General features: G+C 36.1%; 1 long non-coding RNA gene across 1 annotated transcript in view; it reads right to left on the reverse strand.

The window, feature by feature from the left end:
• LOC104981269 overlaps nucleotides 1–12,866 on the reverse strand; it is a 14,428-nt gene extending 1,562 nt beyond the window's left edge. The window contains exons 1-2 of the long non-coding RNA XR_824352.1: nucleotides 12,855–12,866; nucleotides 9,781–9,783 (exon numbers count right to left, since the gene is read on the reverse strand). This is a non-coding gene — a long non-coding RNA (uncharacterized LOC104981269). The remainder of the gene's footprint in view (nucleotides 1–9,780; nucleotides 9,784–12,854) is intronic.
• Nucleotides 12,867–13,467: the final 601 nt, after the last annotated feature.

Genomic DNA, 13,467 nt, shown 5'->3' on the forward strand with positions numbered 1-13,467 from the left:
ATAGCCAGGACATGGAAGCAACCTAGATGTCCATCAGCAGATGAATGGATAAGAAAGCGGTGGTACATATACACAATGGAGTATTACTCAGCCATTAAAAAGAATACATTTGAATCAGTTCTAATGAGGTGGATGAAACTGGAGCCTATTATACAGAGTGAAGTAAGCCAGAAGGAAAAACATAAATACAGTATACTAACGCATATATATGGAATTTAGAAAGATGGTAACAATAACCCAGTGTACGAGACAGCATAAGAGACACTGATGTACAGAACAGTCTTATGGACTCTGTGGGAGAGGGAGAGGGTGGGAAGATTTGGGAGAATGACATTGAAACATGTAAAATATCATGTAAGAAACGAGTTGCCAGTCCAGGTTCGATGCACAATACTGGATGCTTGGGGCTAGTGCACTGGGACGACCCAGAGGGATGGTATGGGGAGGGAGGACGGAGGAGGGTTCAGGATAGGGAACACATGTATACCTGTGGCGGATTCATTTTGATATTTGGCAAAACTAATACAATTATGTAAAGTTTAAAAATAAAATAAAATTAGAAAAAAAAAAAGAAAACAAATACATTTACCATCACATCAAAAATAATAAAATACCCAGGAATAAATCTAACTGAAGAGGTAAAATACCTGTGTTCAGAAAACTCTACGACATTGATGAAAGAAATTAAAGATGATACAAGCTGAAGATGGAAAGATACACTGTGCTCACGGATTTGAAGAATTAATATTGTCAAAATGAGCATACTATCCAGGGCAATCTACAGATTTAATGCAATCCTTTTCAAAACAGTAATGGCATTTTCTTACATAATTAGAATAAATAATTCTAAAATTTATTTTAGAACACAAATAATTTAAGGGAATACAAAAGATCCTAAGTTTTCCAAACAATTTTTTTTTAAAGTAAAACAGAATATACTAAGCTCCTTGATTTCAAAATATACTACAAAGTTACAGTAATCAAAATAGCATGGCACTGGCAAGAAAACAAAGAGATAAATGAAACTAGATAGCCCAGAAATGAAACCATATCTATATGGGCAATTCATCTATGACAACATATACAAGAATATACAATGGGGAAAAGATAGTCTTTTCAATAAATAGTGCTGGGAACACTGGGTATCTGCATAAACAGGAATTAAAGTGGATGACTTTCTTACACCATATACAAAATCAAACTCACAACAGATTAAAGACTTAAGTGTAAGACATGAAACTATAAAAATCCTAGAGGAAAACATTGGCACTATGATCTTTGACATTAGTTTTAGCGATATTTTGGGGGGACATATGTTCTAAGGCAAGGGAAATGAAAGCAAAAATAAACAAATGGACTACATCAAACTAAAACTTTTGCATAGCAAAGGACACTCAACATAAGTAAAATGTGCCTACTGAATGGGGAGAGATATTTACAAATAATATATCTGATAAAGGGTTATTATCCAAGATATATGAAGAATTCATATAACTCAAGGGCAAAAAACAAAGGACCTGATTAAAACATGGGCAGAGGACCTGTGTAGAAATTTGCTAAAGAAGACATATAGATGACCAACAGGCATGAAAAGATTTTCAGTGTCACCTATCGTCCTGGAAATGAAAATCAAAACCACAATGAAATGAGATCACTTCACATCTGCCCGAATGGCTGTTATCAAAAATATAAGAAATACATGTTGATTAGAATGTAGGAAAAGGGGACCCTTTGTACACTGGGGATGTAAATTGTTATAAGCACTATGGAAAACAATATAGAGATTTCACAAAAAATTAAAAATAGAACTACCATACAGTCCAACAATTCTACCCCTGGGTATTTAAAGGAAATAAAAGCACTAATTTGAAAAGATATATGCACCCCTATATTAATTACAGCATTATGTACAATAGCGAAGATATGGAAGCAATTTAACTGCCCATCAATAGATGAATGGGTAAAGAAGATATGAGATATATACAAACACAGACACACACAAATATATACCATTTATATACACACAATGGGCTTCCCTGGTGGTTTAGTCATAAAGAATACATCTGTCAATGCAAGAGACATGAGTTTGATCCCTGGGTTGGGAAGATCCCCTGGAGAAGGAATGGCAGGCATCCTACTCCAGTTTTCCTGCTTGGAAAATTCCACAGACAGAGGAGCCTGCAGGCTACAGTCCATGGGGCCGCAAAAGAGTTGGACATGACTTAGCAACTAAAGAACAACAAATGTCAATTATATCTCTATAAAACTAGAGAAAAAAACAAAGAAATAAGTTTGAATAGTAAAGTTAGTACATAATCCTTTAGTATCATTGACATCAGTGGAATTTCCTCAAAATCATACTTACACTGCACAAAAGGTATTTCCAATCAATGTGTCTCTAAAAAATGAACAGTTAAAATGATCTTAAAGACTTACCATGCTCTATGAGACTAAATCAACTTTGAGGACATGAGATGTTTTCAAATAGAACACAAAAGTCAGTTAGGTGACTTTATTAAATTCTTTACATTAGTATTGTGAGAAAGAAGTGTTCAGAATGCAGTAAAAGTTGACAATGATCATAAAATAAGAAATAACACAGAAATTCATAAGTCCTGTTTGGACAATACCACAAGAAAAAAATAGCATTTTAGAGGTGCATCAATATATTCAACTTTTGAAATACAGTGATAGGTCTAGGATAAAATAACATAATACTAGAAGTGGCCATGTAGAAGTCCAAACATTATTAAATTAGAATGCAACAAATTACTTGTAAGATTGTAAATGTAGAATTTGATTGAAAAAATTTTCTAGAGTGAGAAGTACAATTGTTTCTTCGCACATATAAATAGCAAATGTCTGACTCAGTTGTGAGTTGACCCTTCCCTTTGATTATTCCTCAGTGTAAATGGTAAATATCAGTAACTTTTTGTTAGAAACTTGCAGGAATATTATTTTTTAAGTTGAAGATATTGCAGTCATTGTATAAGAAATTGCTTTATCTTAACCTTAAAGAACCATGTTGTGACTTTTGGCTTCTACTGCTCAACCTAGACAGCATATTAAAAAGCAGAGTCATTACTTTGCCAACAAAGGTCCATCTAGTCAAAGCTATGGCTTTTCCAGTAGTCATGTATGGATGTGAGAGTTGGAGTCTAAAGAAAGCTGAGCACCGAAGAATTGATAGTTTTGAACTGTGGTTTTGAAGAAGACTCTTGAGAGTCCCTTGGACTGCAAGGAAATCCATCCAGTCCATCCTAAAGCAAATCAGTCTTGAATATTCATTGAAAGGACTGATGTTGAAGCTGAAACTCCAATACTTTGGCCACCTGATGCAAAGGACTATCTCATTGGAAAAGATCCTGATGCTTGGAAGTATGGAACACAGTAGGAGAAGAGGATGACAGAGGATGAGATGGTTGGATGGCATCACCAACGCAATAGACATGAGTTTGTGTAGGCTCCGGAAGTTGGTGATGGACAGGGAAGCCTGGTGTGCTGCAGTCGATGGTGTTGCAAAGTGCTGGACACAACTGAGCGACTGAACAGAACTGAACAATTTACTTAAATTTAGAAGCAAGACTATAAGTTTACTTCAAACATTGTGTTTTCTCTTTTACCTTTTAAATGTATTTAAAAAAATAAATACATTTGTAGAGCAATACACATTATTTCTTCTATTTTAGATACAAATTTTCCTAGTATGTTAAATGAGTATGTAAGTTTTTAAAACTCTCACTCTCACTTGAAGAAACACTTGTACTTCTTTAAACCTCTCAAAAGACTTTAATCATGATATTTGGTTAAATTACTCTTCAGTGTTTACATAGCACAATTATGCAGATACTCATATTTGTCCATACACACACAAGTTTTCCACGAAGAAATACTCTTGACCCTGTTCTATTCTAAATTTCCTTATTGGAATCACATAAGTTCTTTTTTCTTATTTCTTTCAATAAAATTTATTTCTTCTTTCTTTCTTTTTTATTTATTTTACTAAAACCCTTCAAGAATTTTCAATGAACAGAAGTATGAAGCATTTTCCATGGCTGAGAATATCTTCAATCTTATCCTCCTATTTGCAAGTAGCTTTCTGTTATTATTGTGATTTTTCAAAAGTATTAATATCACAAGTAGTTTTCAAGCAGTATTTATTTCATGAAATTTCTCTTTCCTTTTTATAGATTGTTGTTTTTATTCATGGTTACAGTATCAACCCATAACTAATATGAATTATAGTTTTTTTGGAAGTTTAACTCTGCATTTGGAATTTTATTTTTGTTTCACTCTGTTAATTCATGTTAAAGGCCTCCTGTTTTCTCATTATTTTTTTTTTTAATTTTCAGTTGAGAGCCTTAAAAATTGTTTCAAAGCATGAGAAGGACACAGTGGCTAGAGGGTGCAATCTTGTTTTTCAAAATGTAGTGACTGTTTCATTGGAATTCACTATAGAAGTGTGTCCTCTTAATTGGCCAATTTGAATGGCTGCCCATTTCTGGGGCCAGTGGAAAGAAAGGGAATAAGTATGTAGACTTAAATTTACTAAATAATACCCTACAGGTGTTTAAAATGTTACTTTGATCTAACTTCTCCTTTTTCTTAGTATTCTTAAATCTAAAATACTTTAACTTTATGGGTTAGTATCTCCAGAAATGTCTTACCTTAAACTAGAATTGACACAAAAGAAAATCTAAAGATCGAAGTGTTCCTTGTAATTTCAACTCTGCTGCTAACTCCATAGATCATTCACTTTTAAAGCTACACTGTACCTTCATATTCTAAGGCTTCTTGGCATTTTTGACTCCAGTTTAAGTCTTCTTGGTTTATTTCTGTAGTAGATAAAGTCACTTTTTTTTCATTCTGCAAAATTACTATTTGTTCCTCTGAATTGTTTCTAACAATTATTGATGTTATTCATCTCCTATAATTTTCTCATCAATTTTCTTAATATTTGTGGGTTTCATGTATTTTCATTCTTGATGTATTATCAGGTATTATATTGTTGTATAATCTTTTGATTATACAAATGTATTATCAGTTGATTAATCAGGTAACTGGAGATAATCAATTCTATTCTACATGCTAAATGACTTTTCCATATTTCACTGAATTGTACAGAAGAAATAGAGATAAGCAAATGTGTTCACCATACCACATAAGTTTTTAAACATTTCTTTGGATTCTTTTTTGCAATATGATCTTTCCTTTAACTTTATGCTGCTGCTGCTGCTGCTAAGTTGCTGCAGTCGTGTCCAACTCTGTGCGACCCCATAGACGGCAGCCCAACAGGCTCCCCCGTCCCTTGGATTCTCCAGGCAAGAACACTGGAGTGGGTTGCCATTTCCTTCTCCAATGCATGAAAGTGAGAAGTGAAAGTGAAGTCACTCAGTCGTGTCTGACTCTTAGCGACCCCGTGGACTGCAGCCCACCTTGGGATTTTCCAGGCAAGGGTACTGGAGTGGGGTGCCATTGCCTTCTCCGCTTTAACTTTATGCATTTGTGTATTTGTGTACTATGTGTGCCTGGATATGTTTCTCTTTTGAAACCTACAAGTTTGGTTTTCAAGATAATCTAGTGCTTGATTTTTTGCCTTTAGATTGATATCTTAAATCTCATGTTTTATTTATAAGTTTCATATAGTATCTATTGATTTCCTATAGTGAAAACCTGAGGCAATCAGCTTGTCTCCATTTCTTTCACCTCTTTCCCCAAACATGCCTTTTGTTAATTTTATTCTTTTAATTAAAGGTTCAGACAATCCTTATCTTTACTCCTCTTGCTCTTTCTATATTGGCTGACTATTATCTATTTTTTTTAATTGAAAGTGAAAGTTGCTCAATCATGTCCAACTCTTTGGGACCCCATAAACTATACAGTCCATGGAATTCTCTAGGCCAGAATACTGGAGTGGCTAACATTCCCTTCTCCAGGAGATCTTCCCAACCCAGGGATTGAAACCAGGGTCTCCTGCATTGCAGCGGGACTCTTTACCAACTGAGCTATCAGGGAAGCCCATTTTTTTTTTTTTAATGTGGATTATTTGTCTGCTTCTTCAGACTTTTCATTGTGATACATGAAAGACAGTTTCATATCTCCAAATGAATAAATAAGAAATTGTGAGAAAGTGCTGAATTCTTGTCATTGACATAATTTAATAGTCATTCATACAGTTTTGTAACTGGCCTGATCTAGGTTACTTTCCCATTTATTTGACAAGAACAATGTTAGAGAAGGTTGTGATTGATAAACCTGTACGTATCCTAAGGAGAAGGAGGTCTCAACTCTCAAAAAGAATGTGATGTAGTCTCACAAATATGATTTGTGCTCACTGTTTTTAATATTGCACTTTTCTTTTACATTTTCAAGATTTATTGCATTAGCAATCTATTAGATAAACTATAGTGTGCCTGGGGTCCTGAAAATCAACTGTAGGTTTGATGATTCACTAGAAGGATTCAGAGGACTCAGCATATAGTTCTCCTCACGGCTAACATTCATTACAGTGAAATGATATTAATATAAAGCCAAATCAGCAAAGACATGTGGGACAAAGTCCACAGGAAATCAGTGCCAGCTTCCTCCAGCTGAGTCATGAAGGAAATGCTTAATTCTGCCAGCTAGAAGTGGTGACAACACAAGAAGCATCTGAAAGTCCAAGGTTTTTCTTGAGATCTGATCACATAGGCAATCTGCCTAGCAAGAACCAAGACTCCCAGAAGGAAAGCAGGTGTTCACTATAAAACCATATTGCTTATGAACAGGTTAGACAGAGTTCAAGTATATTCCTCTGTTTGGAGAATAGTTGGAATCCTTCTGAAATGCAAGTTTCCATTTGCTAGCCAAGGGTCAAACTGGCAAGCAGGCTTTTCTAAGACTAGTAGTCTTAAGCCTGCTATAGTAACTTCTTTCTACACAATCGTTTTCAGCTATTAGTCTTAGCTCTATATGTAAACATATTTAATACTATTGGTCATTTCAAATCTCTCCAATCTTGAGCTATTTTAATTCACTTTTTTATTGGATGAATTTTATCAAGTTGTTTCATCAGAAAAAAACTGGATGAATCTCTCCAGAACAGTGCTTCAGAGCACTGGCTATGGATTTTCAACTTCATAAGATAAAATCCATCCTTTTTGTGCAATATTGGTTACCTTTCCTGGATTGTTTCCTTACTTATGGAATGAGGTTAACTAGTGATTTTTCTTTCATTTCTTTTTTGACTGCACCATGTCCATGAGCTAACAAATCACAATATTTCCTTGAGAATACCAAGGATTTTTGTCTGAAAACTTTTCTGCATTTTTAAGATCTCCCTTTGTGTGTGTGTGTGTGTGTTAACCAGCATTGTTTGCTATATTCTTTTACAACTTTCATTTCCTTTTTATGATCTATGCATGTGGCCCTTGCTTTTTCTTCCCTATCCTTCACCTTGCCTGAGGTCGAGTCTTCCTGGTCCTCTGGTTTGCTCATCATGAAGTGAAGTGCAGGACGGGGTTGGGTGGGGGAAGCAGTCTCCACAGACACTTTTAGATATTTTCTAAATTTCCCTACCACAGCTGCTGAGACATCTCTTTCAAAGGCATTATTTCTGCTCTTCTCAGTGTTTCTCCTGCTAATAATTATTAAACCTGCATCCCACCTCTCCACCACTGACCAAGCCAGCCTTAAGGTTTTCCTCAGCTTGACCAAATTTTACACAATTTTGTTCCAGACTAGAGGCTCTAACTTCCCTTTTCTTTTGAGCATAGAAAAACTTCATTTGTAAATTCTTTCTCTGCTCATTTGAGATATAAGTTTTAACCCAGACTCTCCCTAGTTTCACAGCCCAGAAATATCTTTCTCAAGGACCCGGGAGCCATCACTTTGAAAAGTGATGATCAAGAAACATAGTGCCTCTATCTTCCAGTCCCAGTGGGAGAGTAGGAGCCTGACTTCAATCAGTGCCAATTAGCAAACACAGATGGCTTAATCACTGTGACCAACTTCCCCCCTAGTATCCTCCAGCACTTTTCCCACTAGCTCATCTCAGCTCTTAAAAACTCATGCTTTTTGATGCAAACTATTACATACAGAATGGATAAACAACAAGGTCCTACTGCATAGCACAAAGAACCATATTCAGCATCCTGTGATAAACCATAAATTGGGAACAAATACGAGGAAGAACATATACGTGTAACTGAATCACTTTGATGTACAGTAGAAATTAACAACACTGTTAATTAACTATACTTCTACTACAAAAAGGAAACCCTCTCCGACTTTGTATTTCAGCACAGTTCAGTTAGATCTCCCATCACTATGAGGGATATAATGCACAGAAATAGTTTTGAATAAAGTCTTCCTTGACCATTTTACTCCAGCAGGTACAATTTCTCTTTGACACAGTTAGGAATTCCCCATCCAATTTTACCCAGCTCTATTTTCTCTCTGTTTCACATCATTAATCATTTTATGTTTTAATTTGCATCCAGTCCCATCACTTCATGGGAAATAGATGGGGAAACAGTGGAAACAGTGTCAGACTTTATTTTTGGGGGCTCCAAAATCACTGCAGATGGTGACTGCAGCCATGAAATTAAAAGATGCATACTCCTTGGAAGGAAAGTTATGACCAACCTAGATAGCATATTGAAAAGCAGAGACATTACTTTGCCAACAAAGGTTCGTCTAGTCAAAGCTATGGTTTTTCCTGTGGTCATGTATGGATGTGAGAGTTGGACTGTGAAGAAGGCTGAGTGCCGAAGAATTGATGCTTTTGAACTGTGGTGCTGGAGAAGACTCTTGAGAGTCCCTTGGACTGCAAAGAGATCCAACCAGTCCATTCTGAAGGAGATCAGCCCTGGGATTTCTTTGGAAGGAATGATGCTAAAGCTGAAACTCCAGTACTATGGCCACCTCATGCGAAGAGTTGACTCATTGGAAAAGACTTTGATGCTGGGAGGGATTGGGGACAAGAGGAGAAGGGGATGACAGAGGATGAGATGGCTGGATGGCATCACTGACTCGATGGACGTGAGTCTCAGTGAACTCCGGGAGTTGGTGATGGACATGGAGGCCTGGCGTGCTGCAATTCATGGGGTTGAAAAGAGTCGGACATGACTGAGCGACTGATCTGATCTGATCTGATCTGATAATTTACTTATGCATATGTTTACTTGCATTGTTTGTCTAGCTTCAATTGAAATGCAAACTTTGCAAGCATAGGAATCAATCTACTTTTCTGCCCCACCCCTACCATGCTAGAAAAGTATCTCAAAGTAAGTACTGCATTATTATATAGAAAGTATTGTATTTAAAGTATTCTAATTTGGAATCTGAGATTCTTTCTAGTTTCACTGAAGCTAGCTTTAGCCTTTACTTTTCTATGACATTCTTGTCTTCAATTGGTTTCAGAGAAGAGATTGAATAACAAATATTTTTAATATTACATTCTCAACCCAAAGGCTGTTATACATTTTAAAATAATTTTATTAAACATGTTTAAGGGAAATGTGTCTAATTTACTTATGATTCATTTATTACTTACTCCTACATAATAGTACTCACTCTAAATGAACACATTTTTTCATTGTTCCTTTAAAGTTTGCATAAAATGCATATGAGGTAAGAATCTTATTTATTATTCTTCATAGTCTGATTCCAAGCAACTGAATATTCAAAATAATCAACAGAATTTTTCACGTTTACTTAAGGTGATGCTCTTTCATCCCTACCTTACAACCCCCATCAACGAATCAATGTCCAGGTTTAAAAGTGTCCAAGAAATCCCACCAGCTGAGATCAGCTAAAACTACCACTCCAGACCAGTATCACCACAGGAATGCATTCAACTCCAGAAGTGGTTATGCTTTACCTCTACATGAAAAGTATTACTCTTGGTCATACAGATGGAGTATATTCCAGTCTTTACACCATTAAAGTCTGTTTATCAGCTGGAGAAATATATATCTCATCATAAAACTTTATTAAGAGCTACTAAAGTGATACAACTAGGAAGACTCTTGTATGTCTTGTGTTCTGAGAGTCATATAATTCCAGAAGGAAAGCATGAGGTACCATGATAAGTTTGAAATTTTCCCTTCAAAGCACAAATATAAGAATGACACATACTATGGAACTATTGGAGAAGGCAATGGCACCCCACTCCAGTACTCTTGCCTGGAAAATCCCATGGGTGGAGGAGCCTGGTAGGCTGTAGTCCGTGGGGTTGCTAAGAGTCGGACACGACTGTGCAACTTCACTTTCACTTTTCACTTTCATGCACTGGAAAAGGAAATGGCAACCCACTCCAGTGTTCTTGCCTGGAGAATCCCAGGGATGGCGGAGCCTGATAGGCTGCCGTCTATGGGGTCGCACCCAGTCGGACACGACTGAAGTGACTTAGCAGCATGGAACTATAGTGCCTCCCATCACCTGTAGAAAAAAATTATTTAAATGTATATATCTGATCTGATCTGATCTACCTATCCATCCATCCCTTTATAAACAAGGTATTGCTTCTTTTTTTATTTTTTCTTAATTTTATCTCTCCATAGCAATGGTTAGGCCAAAGGATCTTTGCATAAAAGATGACAAAGTTAGGGTTGGGAGAGTGTTGTATCCCTTTTCTTTATTGGCCTAGAGCTAAGTATAAGTCCACAGCCCCTTACCCAACATCCCTAGGGCCAAATGTGTTTTGGAATTCAGAACTTTTCAGATTTTAGAAAGGTAATACAGTACAAGGTACATACACTGAATATTATTACAGCAGAGATTGGGAGAGCACACTTTAATTAAACAAATAAATATTTCTGCCATAAAACATGTATATACATACTGAATGAATCTGTACTAAATTTGAAGAGAAAATGTGTCTTTTTTTTTTTTTTTGCTTTCAGGTTTGGGAATTAAAAATAATGGCTTATAAATACGTATCTGCCAAAACATGGTCACTACTTTTATTAAGGAAATTATATGTACTGTTTTACTCCTAAATGAAGCCTAAATTAAAAATAAGTACCTTCCCTTTTTATTCCTTTTGTGGGAGGGAGGTGGTGCAGGATTCATCTTTTGATTATAATTAAAATGATCTGTATCATTCTTTATACTGATATTTTGAAAGATCATTAACCTGTTCCAAAAGAACCAAAGAAGGATACAAAAGCTCAAGTTGGCTTTATTTTTCTTTAGCCAATTAAAATGAGAACAATTAAACTTACAAGAAAGGAGATACTAAAAATGAAGAATAGGAGAATCCATAAGTCTAAATTCATAAATCCATAAATCAGTGGTTCAAGGGCTCCTAGATTATAACAGTACCAGTGCTCTGGCTTAGTGTTAGATGTCACAGACATAACCCATGGTTTATTATTTTCTTTTTCAAAATAACACAGACCATCATTAAGATAAATATTTAAGAATCCAAGGCCAATATAACAAAAGCAGGTTTTTGCAACCTACCATTTTGTTAACTATGCAAAATACCCATATATATTACCTAAGTAGAATCATACAATATTTGCCCTTTTGTGTCTGGCTTGAGTAGATACAAAATATTGTAGGTTTTCAATGTTTATCCATGTTGTCACATATATCAGAAGTTTACTTTTCATGGCTGAGTAGTATTCCATTCATTCTATGTATATACCATACTCTGTTTATACATTCATCTGTTGATGGATACTTGGGGTGTTTCCACCTTTCTGCTATTATAAATAATGCTTCTGAGAACATGGCTGTGTAAGTATTCATTTCCCCTGTCTTCATTTGGAGTATATGCTTAGGAGTTGAGCTGTTAAGTCATATGGTACTTCTATGTTTGCCTTTTTCAAGAAATGCCAAACTATTTGAATCGGGGGGTGGGGGGGCTTCTTAAAGAAAAATTTAAAATAATTTTTGTTCCAGAGCTACAATTTTAAACAATAAAAATTTCTATATCATCAGCTCCACAGAAGCTGAGGAATCATCACACCTGAGGCCCATGAATAGCAGCCTTTGGCCTTTTCTCACGCAGAGATTCAAACACAGCTGCAAGTCATTGGGCCTGCACATATTCTTCAGTGAGGTTCTGGCTTTTTCAGGACACTTGTAGCTTTAGTATTCTTGCCTTGAGAACCCCATGAACAGTATGAAAAGGCAAAAAGAATTCCCAAGGACAGTAAGTGTCCAATATCATACTGGAGATCAGTGGAGAAAGAACTCCATAAAAAATGAAGAGATGGAGCCAAAGCAAAAACATCACCCAGTTGTGGATGTGACTGGTGATGGAAGTAAAGTTTAATGCTGTAAAGAGCAATATTGCATAGGAACCTGGAATGTTAGGTCCATGAATCAAGGCAAATTGGAAGTGGTCAAACAGGAGATGACAAGAGTGAACACTGACATTTTAGGAATCAGTGAACTAAAATGGACTGGAATGGGTGAATTTAACTCAGATGACCATTATATCTACTACTGTGGGCAGGAATCCCTTAGAAGAATTGGAGTAGCCATCATAGTCAACAAAAGAGTGTGAAATGCAGTAGTAGGATGCAATCTCAAAAACAACAGAATGATCTCTGTTCGTTTCTAAGGCAAATCATTCAATATCACAGTAATTCAAGTCTATGCCCTGACCAGTTATGCTGAAGAAGCTGAACAGTTTTATGAAGACCTATAAGACCTTCTAGAACAAACACCCAAAAAAGATGTCCTTTTCATTAGAGGGGACTGGAATGCAAAAGTAAGATGTCAAGAGATACCTGGCCAATTTGGCCTTGAGTACAAAATGAAGCAGGTATAAAGCTAACAGAGTTTTGCCAAGAGAATGCACTGGTCATAGCATACACCCTATTCCAACAACACAAGAGAATACTGTATACATGGACATCACCAGATGGTCAATACCAAAATCAGATTGATTATATTCTTTGCAGCCAAAGATGGAGAAGCTCTACACAGTCAGTAAAAACAAGACTGGGAGCTGACTGTGTATGAGGACATGAACTCCTTCTAGCCAAATTCAGACTTAAATTGAAGAAAGTAGGGAAAACCATGAGACCATTCAGGTATGACCTAAATCAAATCCCTTATGATTATACAATGGAAGTGACAAATAGATTCAAGGGATTATATCTGATAGACAGAGTGCCTGAAGAACTATGGACTGAGGTTTGTGACACAGTACAGGAGGCAGTGATCAAGACCGTTCCCAAGAAAAAGAAATGCAAAAAGGCAAAATGGTTGTCTGAGGACAGACCTTAAAATAGCTGAGAAAAGAAGAGAAGTGAAAGGCTAAGGAAAAAAGGAAAGATATATCCATCTGAATGCAGAGTTCCAAAGAATAGCATGGAGAGATAACAAAGCCTTCCTCAGTGATCAATGCAAAGAAATAGAGGAAAACAATAGATGGGAAAGACTAGAGATCTCTTCAAGAAAATTAGAGATACCAAGGGAAAATTTCATGCAAATATGGGCCCAATAAAAAAAAAAAAGAAATGG

The sequence above is a fragment of the Bison bison genome, unplaced genomic scaffold (assembly GCF_000754665.1).
Source record: "Bison bison bison isolate TAMUID 2011002044 unplaced genomic scaffold, Bison_UMD1.0 scf7180017864517, whole genome shotgun sequence".
In the NCBI taxonomy this organism is placed as follows: Eukaryota; Metazoa; Chordata; class Mammalia; order Artiodactyla; family Bovidae; genus Bison; species Bison bison.